The following is a 21,911-nucleotide window of genomic DNA, read 5'->3' on the forward strand; positions in this document are numbered from 1 at the left end:
ACTTTATATAGAAAATAAGTTGTTGGAGTTTTCTATGTAATTTGTCTAGAAAATAAGTTGTTGGAGTTTTCTATGTAATTTGTCTAGAAAATAAGTTGTTGGAGTTTTCTATGTACTTTATATAGAAAATAAGTTGTTGGAGTTTTCTATGTACTTTATATAGAAAATAAGTTGTTGGAGTTTTCTATGTAATTTATATAGAAAATAAGTTGTTGGAGTTTTCTATGTAATTTGTCTAGAAAATAAGTTGTTGGAGTTTTCTATGTAATTTGTCTAGAAAATAAGTTGTTGGAGTTTTCTATGTACTTTATATAGAAAATAAGTTGTTGGAGTTTTCTCTGTACTTTATATAGAAAATAAGTTGTTGGAGTTTTCTATGTACTTTATATAGAAAATAAGTTGTTGGAGTTTTCTATGTACTTTATATAGAAAATAAGTTGTTGGAGTTTTCTATGTACTTTATATAGAATTAGAAAATGAGAGATTGTAATATTTTTTGCCAGTTCTTTATGTTAACTGTTGTGAGAATAAAAACAGTTCATCATGATGCAATATGTGAGCTCCCACCTTATCCGAATATCTTCGTACCTCCTGGTCTTCTTATTTGACACAAACACAGAGCTACACTGGCACTTGGAGCTAAACACACACATCTGTGGAGAACTTACAAACAGTTACCAGTGTAACGAGAAAGGAGGCGCCCGGATATCATTTATCAAACTTCTTTTTTGTTTTTACCTACATCATACCAAACACCTCACATACGTCGGAAAATGTAAATACATGTAAAATTCCTGACTGATTACAGTCTTCTATGTAAATCATGAAATCTTGTATATAAACATTTATTACGTCAACAGAATACCTGGATGTGTATCATCATGTTTAAAATGTCTTGACACGTTGATATACCACCGTCAGAATTTAGGTTAGAAATGTATATATATATATATATTTCACTCTGTTCGCCTCCCGACCATAAGGTTACAAGTAAAATGGATATATAAATAGTCTGTTACTTACTTTAAGCATATCCAAATGTGAAGTTATCTTGATACTATGTGTGTCGTTGAAAAAGTTAGTGGTTTAAAACATATTCCCTGACATTCTATATATTTATATATGTAAAACGTAATGGTTTTGAAAATTATCGACGTTATCAGCAGCTTAGATAAATTTTCGGTCTCAAATTATTGTAGTTTTTTTTTACGTTAACGTTGAAAACTTGACTGTTTTTTTTTTTTGCGATTTACTACGTTAAAAACTGTATGATTAGTATATCAGGAATTTCTGTTTTTCAAATAGATGTACAGTATACACTTATGTAAAAGACGAAAGACCATTCTTGCTTTGGTTATCAGTTGCTTTAACAAACTTTTTTTTTATCTTTTCTGTTTCTGCTGACATAAAACACTGCGAACACGTCTATTGTACATAATTCCAAATACTTTAAATCATCTATGTGCGAGCTAGAGCGTGCGTCGTATCATGCTGTGCCTCATAACGTGCTATATATATATATATATATGTGTGTACATATGTATGTAGTAATGAGCATGGGAACGTAAGATATACATGTGTTTGGTGATAAAAAAAAATTCGTTGGGACTTCCTAATCCACAATTGTTTCCTTGTTTTAAATGTTGATGAGTCAGAATTCAGAGAGTACTTTGTTGAGGGTGCTATCTGTATTTATTGACAACAGCAATTTTCTTTGATGTTCATTTTTTTTCTAATTCTTCTTAACCCCCTCGCGTTTACTAGATCTATTTTTAGGTTAGGCGTGGCCCAGTGATTAGCATGCTGAGATGAGGATCGAAGGAAGACTTAATGCCACACACTTCGCACTCTTAGTTGTGAGCACGTTAAAAAAAAAACAACGAAAAAACGCGACAGCCATTCCCGTTATCCGGTTCAAAGCCCTTTTGGCGGTGGGTGCTGATATCCGGCTGTCTTTTTTTTTGGTCAATAGTCTAAAAACATAGACCTAAACCTTATGTGTCTCTCACCTGGCTGTTTAGTACAATATCGAATAACCTGCCGTTCAGGTTAAGAGACTCCATTCTAACTCTAAAGGTTAAAATATTTCAATTTTAAAGATGTAAGGATTTCAATTCTAAAAATGTAAAGATTTCAATTTTAAAGATTTAAGGATTTCAATTTTAAAAATGTAAAGATTTCAATTTTAAAGATTTAAGGATCCCAATTCTAAAAATGTAAAGATTCCAATTCTAAAGACTCAAGGATTCCAATTCTAAAGATGTAAAGTTTCAATTCTAAAGACTCAAAGATTCCAATTCTAAAGATGTAAAGTTTCAATTCTAAAGACTCAAAGATTCCAATTCTAAAGACTCAAAGATTTCAATTCTAAAGATGCAAAGTTTCAATTCTAAAGACTCAAAGATTCCAATTCTAAAGATGTAAAGTTTCAATTCTAAAGACTCAAAGATTCCAATTCTAAAGACTCAAAGATTTCAATTCTAAAGACTCAAAGATTCCAATTCTAAAGATGTAAAGATTCAATTCTAAAGATGTAAAGTTTCAATTCTAAAAATGTAAAGATTCCACTTCTAAAGATGAAAGATTTCAATTCTAAAGACTCGAAAGATTCCAATTCTAAAGATTAAAATATTCCAATTTTAAAAACTCAAAGATTCCAATTTCAATTCTAAGTCTGTTTATTGTTTATACTTTTCCATTTGCTTCTAATTTCTCGTTTTTTTTTTGGTCTACATTTTACAAATATTTCTCACTGTACCTTACCTTTTTTGTTCTCCTTTGCTTTTTCGACCCCCCAGGTATTTAACTTACTTAATTAATTCGTTCCTCGACCACGATTTAAGCAAGTCTTCGTGCAGAGAGTTTAACTTAACGTGTCAGATGATTAATTTGAAGACTTTCAAGCATCGTGTTTTCTGTCGCCAGAAAGATTAAGATTATTTGTGTGTGTGTGTGTGTATAGTTCAACAGAAAACAAAACCCGTTGCTTTTGATTGTTACGCGAGTGTATGAGTGTATTTTCTTGACGAGACTGGAGTAACATTGTAAGTTAGTTCAGATAACTTTTGTTGAAGACCAAGCGTTGAAATCATATACACTACATAAATATTGCATGTGAACTATCATATTACAGTCTCTTAGACAAGGAATTCTGTACTCTAAAATTTAATATTCATGATACAAGTCCCCAGTGGGTTAGCGGTAAGATTTCAGACATTACATTGCTAAAATCCGGGGTTCAATTTCTGCAGTGGCGAGAGCGTGGTTAGCCCATTGTGTAGCTTAGTGCTAAAACAACAACAAAGTGAATTTTCTAGTACATTTTATCTCTTTTGATTTATTCATTGAGTTTAGGTTTTCGAAAAACTTGGTAATGAAATTCCCAGCACGAATACACAACTGAAAAACGAGGGCTGATTACACAGGTCTGCGAATTTGAACTTCATATAAGTTGTTTTGGTTTAATAACGGGTTTTCCATAATTCAGCTACGCAGATTTCGAAAATAATATTCACTTTTTTTCTATCACGTGAGGATTTTTTACAAATTGGGAAGTAAGAACTCTTACTTAGATCAAATTATTATTTTGTTTACCACAATGAATATTTGTTATTATTATGTTTGTTAAAAAAATACAAACAAACTGAAGAAAAGGGAAGAACGTCGATGTCAAACGAATATACATCCTCATTCATCCTGATTTTTTGTGAAATTTACGTCTTTTAGTCTTAAAACTACTTGTTGTGGTCTTTCTTTTATGTATTGCGTTATGACGTTTTGTGAAAAATCTGTACGTGATGGAGAAAAATGGATATTATTTTCGGATTCAGCGTACAGGAATTACTGTAGAACATTCCAAGACAATAAAACCGTTATAGGCCTGTGTTATTTTATGTAAATAGATATAAGATTTAAGTTAGTTTATGCTTACTAATGTCAAATGACGATATATTTTTCCACGTGACTATCTAACAGCTATTCATTAGCACGATCCTTTACCTGGCAAAGCACTAATCTCTGTGTGAAAACGGTTGAACTGATTGGGAATAATTCAATTGTCATGGATTCATTCCACTAGAATTTAAACGTGCTAACAGAAAGGAATACATATTTCTAGATAGATTCAGTACTTTTAATAATCTGAAAACAAGTCAAGTTATTTCGTATTAATTGAAACAACAACAACAAAAAAACAATGAAGAAAGCCTACCACCACAGACGTCCAACTCTGGAACATACGGAGGGCACATTCCCATTCCCCCCACACTTTGACTGTAGGGTGCCACTTGGTGTTACGTGTATTTATATTTAATAAATTCTTAGTAAGTACAGAGATTATTTAACATTTTATGTTGAAATACTAACTAGAATATGTAGGGGTACAATTACAAAAGCTAGTAACAATTAGGGTTTTTTCGCCTCGCTACGATCGACACTTTTGCTCCCCCCCTCCTACACTGTTAAACAAAGACACCCTTTCTGACCACCATACGACGGAAAATAAAGTTGTGGTCTACCAAATACGACGTACGTGTTCAGTTAACGTTTAAAATCCACGCGCATTATCTCTTAAAAACCGTTCACAAAGTGTGCGAACAGCATGTTTTAAAAGCTACACTCAGCTGGACTCTAATAGGAAACATGTCCAGAAAGGACTTAACATGTGTGTTGACTCAGGTTACCGCCTTGATAAGCGTTCCTAACGCCTTGATAAGCGTCGCTCTGGTACGTACAGGATGTGAGTCTGCTGTAATAACCCTTGACTCAGGGGCCGTACATTTTACTAGCCTTAAAATACTAAAATTAGTTAGTAAGGCGTCATTTAACTGGTAAGAAACGGCTGAGTGGATGAGGGGTTTATAGTTGAGTTAAAGTAATAAGAGATTTTCTACAAGTGTGTAAATTTAGCGTAAGTTTGCTGAGATGTTTTAGAATTAACATTAGATTAGTTGTTGGGTAGATAAATTGAAGATATAGAGCATTACATAAGTATAATATAGCTCGCAATTATATATTGTTTATTATATGTGTACTATATAGCTTATTACTTGTAGCGTTTGGTGAAAATAGAGTATGTTATCTAAAAAAATACCAAGTCCTATGACGTATGTAAGGTCTGAAGAAATTTGAAATGAATATGTGCGTATATAGTATGTACATACGTATGTATACGCACACAAACACGACGCATGTATATACATTATATGGCACGTACGTCCGTATGTATACGCACACAAACACATCGCATGTATATACATTATATGGTACGTACGTACACATTACATGTATATACATTATATCTTGTGACATTTGATGAATAAGAGTAGAGAGTCAAGTGTATTTCCCTACAATACCGTAAAACATGAATAACCTCAATCTTGTGACATTTGATAAATAAGAGTAGAGAGTCAAGTGTGTTTCCTTACAATACCGTAAAACATGAATAACCTCAATCTTGTGACATTTGATAAATAAGAGTAGAGAGTCAAGTGTGTTTCCTTACAATACCGTAAAACATGAATAACCTCAATCTTGTGACATTTGATAAATAAGAGTAGAGAGTCAAGTGTGTTTCCTTACAATATCGTAAAACATGAATAACCTCAATCTTGTGACATTTGATTAATAAGAGTAGAGAGTCAAGTGTGTTTCCTTACAATACCGTAAAACGTGAATAACCTCAATTTTGTGACTTAGTACTGTTGCGTCAGTGAGATCACGTGACTATTCTTACGCCCTCTGCTTTCTAGAACTATCCTGTACCTTGGCGAATGCTCTAGCATTTACTAGATATAGGGTAGTCGGGTATACAAAAGAGGGTGACAACGTGACAGAATAATGTAATGTGTGTGTAGGTAGTGAGTAATTGATCTGCAGTCACAGGGTATTGTTGAAGTTAACGTTCGTTCGTTATAGTGTTTGTTTTAGCGCGAATATTGAAATTAAGTGTATCGTAAAGTTATATTCGGAAAGAATAAACCAGTTTTATTAAGTAATGACTTGTATCGCTAAAGTTTCGTCGGAACAAAGTTACGGAAAATCAATTTAACAAACGGAGACGTAACAGTACGATAATGATGTGTAACTGTTACTGGTTGAGTGATAGTTGACAACAAACATGTTTATAGAACATTTCCGGTTGTGTGTTATACTGACACTTTTTGCAGGACTGTTCGGTTGTGTGTTATAATAATACTTCTTGTTGGACTGTCCGGCTGTGTGTTATACTAACACTTCTTGTAGGACTGTCCGGTTGTGTGTTATACTAACACTTCTTGTAGGATTCTCCGGTTGTGTGTTATACTGACACTTCTTGCAGGATTGTTCAGCAGTGTGTGTTATATCAACTAATATTATGTTACTGATCTATAGAGGAAATCAAAACGTAAAATCTAGTGAGTGAATGTTAAAAAATGTTTACGAAAAAAGTCATTTTTGCTGTAATTAGTTGTTTTTAAGGTGATATGTGAAGCCTTACTTCACTCAGCTTTTAGGGTGATATGAGAAGTCTTACTTTGTCCAATTTTTAGGGTAATATGTGAAACCTTACTTCGCTCAGCTTGTAGGGTGATGTGTGAAGTTTACTTCATCCAACGTTTAGGGTGATATGTGAAGCCTTACTTCACTCAGCTTTTAGGGTGATATGTGAAGTCTTACTTCACTCAGCTTTTAGGGTTATATGTAAAGTCTTCGTCCAACTTTTAGGGTGATATGTGAAGTCTTACTTCACTCAACTTTTAGGGTCCTGGTACATTACTTAAAGATTCCTGATAACAGAGGCGTTGCATCAGTTCTGATTTATCTGTATGTGAGAAATATATATGTATTTGTACTGAATGCATAATCTCTATGAAACATTTGACTGAGTTACGTATAATAATACAAATATATATATATATATACATACACACGTATATATAAATATAACGTTTCTGCCTGTTTTAGCATTTGAAAATATGATTACAGTGTCAAAAAGAGTGGCACATGGTAAACGCATTTAGTTCACTCTCCCATCTCACTTGGTGGGATTATAGACTCCATATGATTAAAACATGTGGTTCATATCAGTCCTGCTAGGTGACGGAGAAATCGTTTGCTCAAACGAAACTCGTAGAAACTGTTTCCACATTAAACTTAGAAATATTCAGTACTGAATCTAAATATTTGCAGTTACTTATAATTATGAAATAAGATTTTTAGTTGTTTATCTTTTTTATCTATCTAACCATGATTGAAAGAAGCAAACTTAAACTGTGTCCAAGAATTGTGTTAAATACGTGTGAAACACCCTAAAAACGTCATCAATACTTTTCAAAATAGAACTTCTTTATAATGAAATTCCTTATAAGCCATATGCATTACTCTCCCAAAAGGTAATTAAAAACAATAGCATATATTTAATTTTTGAATACTTAAGATGTAGTTCGAAAACTGGTGGCTTTTTATTGTTTCGGTGTATCCAACATTAATTCTAAAATTATTAATACAACTGATATTTACTGAATTTAGCGCCATCTCTTGGGTGATTTTGGCATGGTTCTACGCACAATCTGAACTGGTATGTGTGAAATGTACAGATATATTGAATAAACTTAATGTATAATCACGAACATTATACGGGCAAGTTTTTATTTGTATGTATCGATGATTGAGCTGATTTGGTCCAATCGATTCTTGTTGTTAACCAGCCAAGAACAGCATTGTCATTTACATGTGTATATTTATCTGTTTATTCCTAGACTGCTACAGTGCATGTACCTCTTGGTTTGTTGCTAATTCACTTTCGGTTACGTGATTTATGGTGCCAACTTGTAATTTCGAGTCTTGCTAAATGTACCAGAAACTTAACCTTAACACTAGGTTTGTGATCCCAGATATGATGTTAGTTCTATCCCGTCGGATATGTACAGTTGCACACTTTTGGTTTGTTTTTTTCACGAGTTTTGCATCTTTAAGAATGATGTTGCACTTTATAACTGTATTTTATGTTTTATTTTGAAAGTATCTAAATTTTTAAAAGAGGTTTTAATTATAGTGGGATATTTTAGAGTAAACAAGGCTTCGTGAAGCATTTATTTTTAATACATTCTTTAGGTTGTTTATACAGAACTTTTAATATGTATACTTGAACACGCGTCAACATATTATCGTCTCTGTAAAACAAGCGAGACAAAAACTAACACACTATTGAAGTTAATATATGCGTTAGAATAGAATTTTTTTCAGCTGCATACATTTGTCACGCTATTACGTGATCATTCACTCGTCCCTAAACGACTGGGAAGAAAGAAGCTTGTGAAAGTGTTTAACGTTAGCAACAGATGACGCTAGTGTGAAAGAGTAAAGGTTCAATGATTGATGTAGCTTACGAATATGACATGATCATCTTTTATTCCGAGTTGTATAATATTTAATTTGAGTGCATATGTGAAAAGCGTCGATTAACTACATTTTGAGCTAGAAAGGTAAATCGTTCAGACACCAAATGCTTTACCTAGCCTAATATGTTGCGTCATAAACGTTAACAAAGTATTAACAATCATGTTACCGCGCCACCTAATTTCTTTTTAGATATTAACTAAAACGGGTATTTTTGACGAAATGTTTTATTCAAAATAAACCCGATTTTCTGCTTACTAACCTTTATACACGTTTTAAAGGTTTCTTTTTTATTCTAACTTACGAAATTAATAATTTACGTTCATCAGTAGACGAAATTCTCATATTTCTCCAAATGACGATAAATGTAGGCAGAAGTTAAAGACAAAATATTTAAAACATCGTTGCGAGTTTTTTTTATGAAAAAATATATAAACGCATCAAAGATACTGGAAGTATGAGGAAAGTGTTATATATATATATATATATGGAAATCGTGAAATTAATCTAAATATTTTCTTTTAAGCGTTTCAAACAAATTGGTTCTGGATCGATATTTTCAATTACGAACATGCGCATAGAATTTATTTTAAATGTGGAAATATGATATATCACAAAAAAACAACCAGCAATCTCGGGAATTGTATATAAATTTCTCTGTTTTAGGCTTCGTTGAACAAGCTCATTGCTGCTGAACATAATACACCAGTAGATAGGACTAAACTAAGCTAGAAACTAACTATTTCCTCCCTCTATTTTTGACATTTCTGCTAAAGTTAACATTTACAGAATCCGTATGATTTAGATCAAGCTTAAGGGTTTTTAAGGTATTCTGTTCACGTATCATTGTATCGAAATTACCATTCATCCTCACTCGATTTATCGATCTTTGTTACTTGTTTACGGCCGCACTTATAAAGCTAAACTTTAGGGTCCAATTCTCCGCGATGGACAGAGCGCAGATATCCTATTATGCAGCTTTGCGCCAAAACCAGTAACTGCCACCAGGTTTTAAGCTATTTTTGTTTTATGATAATTAAATGACTGTTATCTAGGTTTCATCAAAGTTTCTGATATAGGCTGTTTTGTTAAGTATACAATTCTGAGTCTATTTGTGAAAGATAATATTTTAAACACTGAGGGTGCTACCAATTTTTGTGATACATTGTAGTTTTCTATCACAAAAATTTTGAATTGTGGAGGAAGCGCGAAACTCGGAGCCGATTCCTGGATTTACCACATGTCACTGAGTTAGACTACTTCCGCGGAGAGTTTCAACCCAGGACAAGAAAAGCATGCACTATTTGTCTGATTATTTATATGGAAGAATTAATAGTAGCATCATTGTGAACTCAGTAGTATCAGTTGTGAACTCACATTAATATTTGTGGAGAGTAGAGGGCAGTAGTTGTGCTAGTTTTCAAAAGAACTTTGTTTCTAAGTTGTGAAGGAACTTACAATTGGTTATTTATGTCTCGATAGTTTTGTATTAGTTACCCGTTTTATCTTAACGATTTAACAAAACTTAAATAAAAATGAACTACAATAAAAATAAAGAAATGCGGATATAAATAAAAAAATCCAGTTAATACTGAGCATTAAATCTGAGCGTATTATAACATTGCATCTTTGAGATTTGGTTGACAAGATAAGAATTTTTAAAGAATTCCCTTTTTACTATTATTAGGCTTCTCAAAGATCAGTCAGTGTATGTTAAGGCAGTGACCCCCCCCCTTCCCGAGCCCTTCAGGAGAATTTTTATTACATTTCAGTTTAATACAATTGTTAGACGAGTGTAGAACGAGAAGCTATTCGACGAATGCCCCCCTCCCCTCCCTGCCCTTTCATTCAACCTTCAGAAGATTAAAGTTATAGCGAACCTTCACGATAAAAGGATAAGTTCGGGTTTGAGGTTTTCATAAAGCTTTTCGTCATTTCTAAGAGGTATTTTCAAAGAAGAAAAACGAAACTTTTGTGTTGTTCGTAGACCGTTAGATGTCCTCGTCATTTACTGGATATTCTATTCAAAAGAATCGCATGTTTAGAAGTATCAACCCTAGGTTTTCACTTAAGTAGTTGAAACATACTCTTTGACAGGTAGAGCTTATCGCGATTCGTCGTGTCTAGACACGTCTCTGTTGCCTGTAAAATATGACCACGTGTTTGTCTGTGGACAAGGGTGACTTACAACAATGACGTACTGAAACTTTCAATTTCTAGCAAAACAACTGCTGAATTTTTTCAATAAAAAATCACCTATCTTATATATATATTGACATTTTAATATTACCTGAAAATGTGATTATCATATGTTTTTCGAAAAGGATTTTAAGAACATCTATCATTGACTTATCTATGAATAATTCACTGTTGTTTGTAAATAAGAGTGGAAAGAAGATTAAAAAATATCTCGGATCTTGTCACTGTACATTGCACTGTTGCCTGGTAACATGAATACTATTTTTTTGTGTTTTTAACGAGATTAAATCAAACGATAACTGTGCTCTCCGGCTATACATTTTGTCGCTGCCTAGACCTTCAGTTTTCAACTATTTTATTTTAAAAGAACGTAAGTTTGATAATAAAGACTGAATTCTGTCTAAATATTTCCATACATTCTGTTCATTTCCATGCATCCTGTTAATGAATTATAACCACTTTTTTTTTTGGAAAAAAAGTTAGAAATACTCACACTAACTAGACATTTCACCTTCCTCTCTGTAAGCAAAGAAAACTGTTTTAGACAAATGATCTAACAAGGACCAATGATTGTACATCCAATTTATCTGGTGCTTGCAAACATATCTTTTTTTCTGCGATTAAATAGTAAAGCTGAATCTGGGTGTGTTGCACCTAAAGGAATTGTTTGTTTGTTGTTAAGCGCAAAACTATACAATAAGCTATCTCTGCTGTGTTCGCCACAGGTATCTAAGCCCACATTTTAGCGTTATAAACCTATAGAATCGCCACTGGGAGCGCTACTAAGAAGTTTTTTTCCGATGAGATTATGCTATGTCTTGTTTAGGTTTATGATTTTATTTTACTTTCTCTATTTTTTTTTGTCCTTTATTGAACCGTGTAAAATAATGAACAGAGTAAAAGACCGTGTTCGCCTAGATGTCAGAATTAAAGAGGTTATGTAATTGTGTAAGAAAGCTTACTGCTGTGATCCCAAGATGAGGTAATGAAATAGCAGGGGCATAGGCCAACCCAATCTTCTGAAAAAGTGTAAAAGGTCCAATGTATTCTGATTTTTAATAAACACTTGACTTTAATATAAATCACATAAATTCGTCGTGTAGAAGAAAAGGTTCACCTTTTTTTTTTAAAAAAAAAAAAGCCCTCCTCCTCCAATCTCTAGCGATGGTTATACCCCTTATTATCTGAAACACATTCTTGACCTGGTAAAAAAAGACAGTTCCTATAAGAGCAACATGCATTCTCTTAATCTTTATATTTAGTTCCCAGTTCATCTTTCCAAACACTTTTTCAAATCAAGACAGCTGTCGAACTGCTTGGATGTTAGAAATGATGTGTATGAATGAATGTTTAAAAATAAGGAGGTATAATTAAATTATTTATAAGAACTGCTTGGATGTTAGAAATGATGTGTATGAATGAATGTTTAAAAATAAGGAGGTATAATTAAATTATTTATAAGAACGATGTTTTAGGTTCCGTACCTCCCTTAGATCGACTTCTTCCATCGTCGATCGTACTCACTCTGACGAGAATCACTATACATTATTGCCTGAAACCGTAAATTTAATTGTAATAAACTTCTACGAAGGATGGCAGGGTCAATCCCCAATCTCAGACACACATCTCGACATACTTTCCATAGGCTCTCTACTGTATGCGCACATTACCTTTCAAATCACGTTTAAGCAAACCAAATGCACACAGATCTATGGTGAGTTCACAGGTATGTCGAAGAAGGGGATAACATGAACAACGGTTTCGTCTACATAACTTGTAAAAACGTTGCCGCGGACTTAGACTGCGTGAGTTGACGATTTTCCCTGATGTAGCCATAATTTTGTTTACCTCCTGTCATAAAATTCAATAATCGCGGTGTTCATAAATGTTCCTGATATTAACTAGACTTCACCTTAGTTCATTACGCAATATTTGAAACGTACATTTCCAGTTAAATAACGAATTTGCGGTAACCATAACACTCAAAGAAACTTTTTTTTTCCTTCAACATTCTCTGTGCCATATTTAAAGTCCTTATCACCTCGTGGTCGTTAGCAACTCGCCTATTTCTTATCGCAGTCATTCAAATGCATCAAGGCCTCATCCAGCGTTGCATCGTGCAATTGTGTTCAAGTACATCATCGCCTCATCCAGCGTTGCATCGCACAATCGTGCTCAAGTACATCAAGGCCTCATCCAGCGTTGCATCGTTTTTCCTTCTTCCGTTGTTTTTTTTTGTTTTTTATCGAGACATGCTGCAGTTTGTATTTTTTCTCACTGATGGATCTGGGGAGTAACTATTCTTTCCAATGGTATGATCTATGTAAACTATATTGTGTACAGTTGATCTGTGAGAGTTCCTGTACGACCATTCTTTGAAGTTTGGCAACAACAGCTGTAGTTCTCCACGTGAGATTTTTACTTCCTCATATGGGAGTGCTGATCTTTCCTTTCCATAATTATAGCTATTCGTTTTGTAAACTGGTGTTCAATCCTTTGCTATTTCGCTGTATGAACACCTTTTCTCAGAGAGGGCTATGTCATTTCCTTCAGCCATTAGTTTTATCGGTAGCGACAGTACACTATTGAAAAGGCTGTGGCATTTCCTTCAGCCATTAGTTTTATCGGTAGCGACAGTACACTATTGAAAAGGCTGTGGCATTTCCTTCAGCTATAAGCCTATCGGTGGTGTGTGTGTTCTGTTTTGTCATCCATCGATTATTCTATTACTTTTAACTTGTGTTGTGGCCAATCAAGCGTACATTGATGATGTTGAATCGGTTTTACAGAGCTATATGTTTCAATAATAACTGTGTTGAAAACTTAATTGTTTTTAAAGACACTTCTGTAATCACCAGTTAAGTATATATATATATATATATATAAAGCCGCGTTACTAGAAATGATATTTTAAAGTTACATGTGTTATCAAGTTTGTTTTTTGCGTTATGTAAGTGTGCGTCTCTGGTGTCACTTAATATTTAGTTTCCTCGAATAACACCAGTCTTCGTGGTAATTAAAAACACTAAAATAAGTCTGTTTTAAGATATGGTGGTGGGTGTTCTCACGTCACGACATTTCAAGGTTTTCTCATCTCAGTAACTGGACACGTCACATACTTACGTGTTTCATGATAATATGAAAGTTCTGTTGATTACTAAATTCTTTGTTTTTAATATTTTCCTGTCTGTTATACTAACGTAAAAAATATCTCAGATCTGTCTAGATCTTTTGCTCCAAAAAGCATTATTCTCTAAAGGTTTTGTTTGTTTGTTTGTTGTTAAGCGCAAAGTTACACAATGGGCTATCTGTGCTGTGCCCACCACGAATACAGAAACTCGGTTTTAGCGGTGTGAGACTTACCGTTCAGCCCCCCAGTGGCACAACGGTATGTCTGCGAACATGCATCGCTAGAATTCGGGTTTCGATACCCATGATGTGCAGAGCACAGATAGCCCATTGTGTAGCTTTGTGCTTAATTACAAACAAAACAAACAAACTTACCGTTCAGCCCCCAGTGGCACAGCGGTATGTCTGCGGACTTGCATCGCTAGAATTCGGGTTTCGATACCCATGATGGGCAGAGCACAGATAGCCCACTGTGTAGCTTTGTGCTTAATTACAAACAAAACAAACAAACTTACCGTTCAGCCCCCCCCCCCCCCAGTGGCACAGCGGTATGTCTGCGGACTTGCATCGCTAGAATTCTGGTTTCGATACCCATGATGGGGCACAGCACAGATAGCCCATTGTGTAGCTTTGTGCTTAATTACAAACAAACTTACCGTTCAGCCATTAGGGACATTTCCTAATGGAATATCTACACTGTAAAATACGTAGAGTAATATACCATCACATAACGAGGGTTTTAACACAGTACTTTGGTAATGCTTATTTTTGTGTGTCATACATCCAGATCATCTAATAATATTCGTTACATTAGACAAAACTTAGGATAAACACAGTATTTAGGAAATATTTATTTTTGTGTTTCGTACATTCAAATCATTTAATAATACGCGTTACATTAAACAAAACGTGGGATAAAACACAGTATTTAGGATAGATATATTTTTGTGTTTCATATGTCCAGATCATTTAATAATATGCGTTACAAAGAACTACAATACAGTTAACTTAAGAGTATAACGTTTGAAAGTGACTAAAAGTTAAATAATCTTATCTACTTTTTGCCCCATACTTTACACATTTGCTATACAGCATTTTCTTTTTGTAAAAATAAACAACTGGTAGGGAAAGAAACGCAGTGAGTAAGAGATAGACGTCTGAACTGTGAAACGGATAGAAGTAAGTGACAGACAATCAGCTGAATGAAGAAGGACCGACTGCCTGGCGACCTAATAAACTAATGGTCAGTCAGTATAGGTGTACGCAGCTGCTGATACTTGTCCGGAAAAATTGATGAACGTAAGGATAGATGGACTCTTTTAAGCTAACTGAATTCCTGAGGGGAGTGGGGATCAACTGTATCCAAAAAAATATAGTTAGCCAGGCTCGTTTAGATATCTCCGCGTTTTATGTCATTACTGAGATACTTCGAATACCAGCTAATCCAGTTGAATCATCTCTTTTAATTAGAAGGGTTGTATTGAAATAATAACTGGGTTCAAAACAAAGCATATAACACCAGCAAGTAAATAGAAAAAAAGGTACATTCCTTTCCATCTTCATTCAAAACAAAGCATATAACACCATCAAGTAAATAGAAAAAAGGTACATTCCTTTCTATCTTCATTCAAAACAAAGCATATAACACCAGCAGTAATAAAAGGTTCATTCCTTTCCATCGTCATTCAAAAATTGTGTTTTTCAGTAGTTTCCTCTCTTAATCTTGTACTTTATGTTTTAGTATTTAAATCAATGACATTAAATTTTCATTACGAAACACTTTTTACAACCCACAGAAACTAAAACTCTTGATCTAATGGTTGTACTTACCTTGTAGTTAGTCGGTAGGGTATTAAGTATGAAGGCGTCTGTCCGTGTGTAAACATATCTGCTTTTTACAACCCACAGAAACTAAAACTCTTGATCTAATGGTTGCACTTACCTTGTAGTTAGTCGGTAGGGTATTAACTATATCTGCTTTTTACAACCCACAGAAACTAAAACTCAAGTTTTAATTGTATTTACCTTGTAGATAGTCGGTAGAGTATTGAGTATGAAAGCGTCTGTCCGTGTGTAAACATATCTGTTTTTTACAACCCACAGAAACTAAAACTCAAGTTTTAATTGTATTTACCTTGTAGATAGTCGGTAGGGTATTGAGTATGAAAGCGCCTGTTCATGTGTAAACATGTCTGCTTTTTACAACCCACAGACACTAAAAGTCAATTTTAATGGTATTTAGTTTGTAGTTAATCGGCAGAATATTGAGTACGAGTGTGTGTGCAAACATACCTATTTGATTCTTTGCTCATAATAATAATTCGTTGCAGTATATAAGTAATTAGCAAAACTACGTAAAACTGTATATTGTCAAGTTACCCGCAAACAAATTATAAACTAACATCTGAGCTTAGAGCTACTTTCAAAATTCCGATTATCTTTAAGCAGCCTAAGAAATGTCAATGCTTCTTGTAAAGTTGTCGCCAGATGATTGGTAACTTTAACGTTTTATATTAAGTTTGTTTGTTTGGAAGATCTACTTTATGCCTAGTTCGTTTAAATTTGCGGCAACAAACTGAGAGTTGTCGGTTTGTTTTTTATTAAAATTTAAAAGGTTGAATGGATAAATTAAAAGGAAATAAATGTATGATAAGTAACATAAAATGATAGACCCTGTAAACATAAGTAACATAAAATAATAGACCCTGTAAACACAAGTAACATAAAATGATAGACCCTGTAAGCATAAGTAACATAAAATCATAGATCCTGTAAACATAAGTGACATAAAATCATAGATCCTGTAAACATAAGTAACATAAAATGATAGATCCTGTAAACATAAGTAACATAAAATCATAGATCCTGTAAACATAAGTAACATAAAATAATAGACCCTGTAAACATAAGTAACATAAAATCATAGATCCTGTAAGCATAAGTAACATAAAATCATAGATCCTGTAAACATAAGTGACTTAAAATCATAGATCCTGTAAGCATAAGTGACTTAAAAGCATAGATCCTGTAAACATAAGTGACATAAAATCATAGATCTTGTAAACACAAGTAACATAAAATGATAGACCCTGTAAACATAAGTAACATAAAATAATAGACCCTGTAAGCATAAGTAACATAAAATCATAGATCCTGTAAACATAAGTGACTTAAAATCATAGATCCTGTAAACATAAGTGACATAAAATCATAGATCCTGTAAACATAAGTAACATAAAATGATAGATCCTGTAAACATAAGTAACATAAAATCATAGATCCTGTAAACATAAGTAACATAAAATGATAGACCCTGCAAACATAAGTAACATAAAACACCTTGATGACTTTAAAAGAGCGCTGCTTTTCTCATCAAATTCCTGTTTTGTTTGAACAGGAAACATGTTTCTTTTCAAATAAAACTATTTCAATTTCTTCTACTTGTCAGAAAAGATTATGTTCGTGTGTTGTGAGGCTCCGAATATAAATATTAGGTCTAGTTTATAGAAAATAACACAGAAGTATTGACATGTTGCACAATTCGAAAACAACCACGATACCCAGTTTTCTGTGAACAAGTTTATAAAGGTCTAAAATGAATCGTAAAAACCAATCTCAAATTCCTACACAAATAGTTTCAACCAAGTTATCACTGGTGAGTAACAACCATGTATAAAAAAAACACGGTACCCAGTTTTCTGTGAACAGGTTTATAAAGGTCTAAAATGAATCGTAAAAACCAGTCTCAAATTTCTATATAAATAGTTTCAACCAAATATCGCTGGTAAGTAATAACTATGTAATTGTGTTTTTTTTTGTTTCACTAGAGCCAATTTAATGTTTTCGCTTAACATATAATAAAATTCTTTGTCCAAAATTCTACTTTCACTGTAGGAGCTGTTGTTAGAGTGATGTTACAGAAATTATGTGAGCCTGTAGTTTATACAATTAAAGAAACTGCTGTACAGTAACGAGTAGTTTTAAGCGGTCTTTCGTCCTTTTACAAAGTCATGCTTGAGCCGCTTAAATAACGTAAACAAAACAAATACCAGTCTCTCTGCTACACCATTATCTCTCACGTTACTATCTTATCATGGCAAACAATTTATTTTTTGATGAGATTGTATCTTTAAATTTTGACCTCAAGAGATAATGAGGTATGCTCATAATTCAAAGTGTTATTTTATTTATTACAGGGTGAGCTATTTTTATATTTTGGCCACTGGTGCTGTAGGAAAAGTAAAGCCGGTTTCCCTCAAATTGAGCATATATTTATGACATTTAAATAATAGCTGGCGCTGCAGTAAAAATAGCTAATAATTTTTTTTGCCATAAAAAGAAAGACAAAATTTGTTCTTAGATTGTCTTCAATTTCTCTATCAATGTTTAATTGAGACAGAGCTATAATAAAAGCTTTATGTTTTTTTTTCTTATTTAATTTATAAATATATTTTATTACATAAACATTCCGGTAGGAAATATTCAAATGATCCTGTAGTTTGATTTGTGTTAAAAATATGTATATATCCAATTTGTTTTTAAAGGAAGGTCAATTTGGTTGGTATAGTATTGCCATCAGATGGCGACTGCGCTTGCCCGTTTTATATCATCTTGCTATCTCCTATATTATACGACGTTTACAACAGCTAAGTACAAATTAATGTTAAAAAATTAAGTGTCTGAGAAATAAAGCATTGCCTTTATGAAGCAGCAACACCCTCCCCCTTTAACCTTTATGAAGCAGCAACACCCTCCCCCCCTTTAGCCTTTATGAAGCAGCAACATCCTCCCCCCTTTTGAATCAAAGCTGCATTTTGATAGTCGCAGAAAATTAAATTGAGTGCTGCGAAAACTGGCGAACGTGGCGTTATACTTTTATATCCATAATCACTTTCAATCTGACATGAACTTTGCTCTGAATCATGTGGTACTGCAATGCTACTGACTCAGGATTACTTAGGCCTACATGTGTTACTGATTTCAGAAACGCCCACTCCTCCTGAAAAAAATCATGGAGATGGATATGAAGGCAGGTGGCTCATTTCTCCATCTCTTTCTCTCTCTCTCTCTATATATATATATGTATATGTCGGAGGAATAAGTTATAATGCAATGTTGCAAATAAAAATAAGATTTTAGTTTTATTAATTATTAAGACGATGTGTTCTGGATGCTGTGATAATGTAGTTCAAGTTGCAGCCGTAAACTTAAAATCCTCATATTTTCTTGGGCACTTGAAGTCTGGATGGTAGGATAGTCCAAGCAGTGACGCCGCTACTGGCTAAGAATACAATTTTATAGGCAGACTTATCCCATTTACTGAGAACGCTCCACATAAATGATCCAAAAACTCAGTCGCTTTCGAAAAATGGTTCAAAGACCACTCTTTGAAAGTGTTCGAGTTTTTAAGTCATTTAATTTTTTCAATAATTTGTATATCAGTATGTCAGGGTGCTGGCATTTCATTTGTTAACCCTGAAACTGAAGATGCACTGTGATGAAATGTAATAAGCTAGCATACATTTTGTAAAGAAATAAAGATTAATGAACGAGTAACTTCAGAACCTGAAAAATCTGCATGATTTAGTCCCGTATTTCATGAAAGTAATCAAAACAAGCAGGGGAAAACTTATCTATACTGTCTAATTATCGAGACAGATTCACTAACAAATGAAACGTTTGATTAATGTGCGAGATTATAAATTCAAATTTCAGATAATTATTCTGTTTTTAAAGGAATTATCTTTAGAATGCTGTCACTTGCATCATCATCCATTGTCATATGTTCGTAATTAGCTCTGTACAAGTACCGCAGATTTTGTTATTTAGAGTAGATAATGTTATGTAAAATACGCGCGAAAGGCATTTAACTTCTTAACCCATAGTTAACGACTCCTGATATTTGTTTGTTTTTAGTGGAGTCCACCCCAGATTTTAGCGTTGTAGGTAAGAAGGCAATGAGCGGTTGAGTGGTTTGGCAAGAGAATGATGGGAGTTGTATTACAGCCGTGAAACTTGAAGTTATGAACATGTATGTATGTTTTTATAGTTTCTTAACATTAGAATTATTGTATTTCAAATTTTCTAAACCACTTATGCACCGAATTGCTTGTGGGTCCATGATTTTAGTGGTTACAGGGTCTCTAATAACACACAAAATCAACAAAAACGCCACAACTAATTGTTGTTGCGGTCATTTATATATATTTAACATATCAAATAACTAATTTCACCCTTTTTTGGGGGGATGTTGTTTGTTTGTAATTATGCACAAAGCTACACAATGGGCTATCTGTGCTCTGCCCACCACGAGTATCGAAACCCTGTTTCTAGCGTTGTAAGTCCGCAGACATACCGCCGCGAAAAAAAACAACAACAACAAAATCTACCAATTTGCTGTAATATATGAACCTTACCGGCAGTGGAAAAATCTTAAAACAAGTCGGTAATATGTTAACAACAAAATCTACCAATTTGCTGTAATATATGAACCTTACCGGCAGTGGAAAAATCTTAAAACAAGTCGGTAATATGAGAGTTAAGCAAAATTGATCTTAATGTTTTATCCCATTGTCGTTGTTCTATTGTAAACTGGTGCGTGTGTCTGAAGTGTATTTGATGCCTTGACAACAGTTTTGTTACATCATTTACACAAAAGTCTGACAAACTTTCAGAATTGTTATTCCATATATATATGTATGTGTGTGTGTGTTGTGAAAGGAGCATAATACTCGAGGTTGAATACCTGGAGTTAAAATTAATTAGAAACTTTGTATCACTGGGGTAGAAAAGAGAAAGTTTCGAATATTAATATTAATAAACTGTAGAAATCGATCCTTCCGTCATACAGGCTCAGCTTTCGCATCAGTAGACAAACACCGTCAATAGAAACGTTAACCGCAGACAACCGCACAATCTTTATTCTCCTGTTCCCTAATCTTTTTCTTGCCGATAAGCATATAAAGCCTGTCCGATAATTGTGTAAAAAGGGAAATAAATACCTTCTTTTTTTGCCGACATTTCTTTGCAGATACACTTTTTTTTTTTTGACCTTAACTCTAGATCGCGACGGAAGCTATGCGATTTCTATCTCTGACCTTTGGCCGTTAAGTCAATATGTAAACAATACGACTTTAAGCTTTAAGGATTATTACTAGAGGTCTCGTATGGCCTGGTGGTTGTGCCACTGGGCTCGCAATCTGCATGTCGTGGGTTCGAATCCCCTCACCAAACATCCTTTTTCTTTGCCGTGGGGGCGTTATAATGTTACGGTCAATCCTACTATTCGCTGGTAAAGAGAATAGCTGGCGATGTTGACTAACAACCTTCCCTCTGGTTTATCACTTCAAAATTAAGACGGCGAGCCCTCGTATAAGTTTGCGAGAAACTCAATAAAGAAACAATTTACCTTATATCAATATAAGACGAAAACTATACGACTTTAATTTCTGACACTTTCAGTAAAGTTCGCTGTTAATTTTATATTTCTGTGCGTTTCGTGAATATTACTGTGAAACTTGATTACATATTCAGTTATATTAAATAGGTTAACCACACTTAGAAACATTTGAAAGGTGTATTCAGCGATTGTAAACAATAATCGAAGAACAGTTAGGGTTAAGTTAAAGGCGAATATACAATGAAATTGTTAAAATATCTGAAAAGAAAGAAGAATTCCGTGGGCAACGTTTTACGAAACAATCTTCATCTCAATTCCTGGCAACATATATATTTCAAGGGAATATTTCCATAAATGTTACAAGAGCCCGAAATATACGATGTGTAATGTAAACGAGAACAAGAGGGAGTAAAGTAGTGTGTATATATTACGTAATAAGGAAAAAAATGAAATGTTTCAGATTAAAGAAAGACAAAGAATGTACGTTATGAATAGAGTTACAGGAGATACGAAATAATAACTCGATATTATGCAAAAGGAAACTGATAAAACAAACAGAAACGATTATAAGATGGCGACATGGGATGAGCCAATCAGAACTAAGATTTTGTTAACAAATAAACAAGGTCATTGTATATTTTCAGTCATTTTTTCAAGCCGTAAAATTTCAGCTTAAAAACAAATTTACAATTACTTTTAACTAAACAATGTTCTTCTACAAAAGTGGGGTTGAGAAAAGGTTCCGTTAATCTAACATCTAAGTTTAGGTTTCGGTTTCTAGTTTCACAATTAAAAAAATAATCTT

The 21,911-nt window shown here is 33.7% G+C and overlaps 1 protein-coding gene across 2 annotated transcripts in view; it reads left to right on the forward strand.

Moving 5' to 3' along the window:
* LOC106476617 overlaps positions 1-21,911 on the forward strand; it is a 94,649-nt gene that overhangs the window by 2,820 nt on the left and 69,918 nt on the right. The window contains exon 2 of one of the 2 annotated variants that reach the window (XM_022381329.1): positions 19,624-19,738. The exons of the other annotated variant lie outside the window; for it this stretch is intronic. The gene's annotated coding sequence lies outside the window, so the exon portion shown is untranslated. The remainder of the gene's footprint in view (positions 1-19,623; positions 19,739-21,911) is intronic. 2 annotated transcript variants of the gene reach the window in all.

The sequence above is a fragment of the Limulus polyphemus genome, unplaced genomic scaffold, assembly GCF_000517525.1.
Source record: "Limulus polyphemus unplaced genomic scaffold, Limulus_polyphemus-2.1.2 Scaffold157, whole genome shotgun sequence".
Classification (NCBI taxonomy): Eukaryota; Metazoa; Arthropoda; class Merostomata; order Xiphosura; family Limulidae; genus Limulus; species Limulus polyphemus.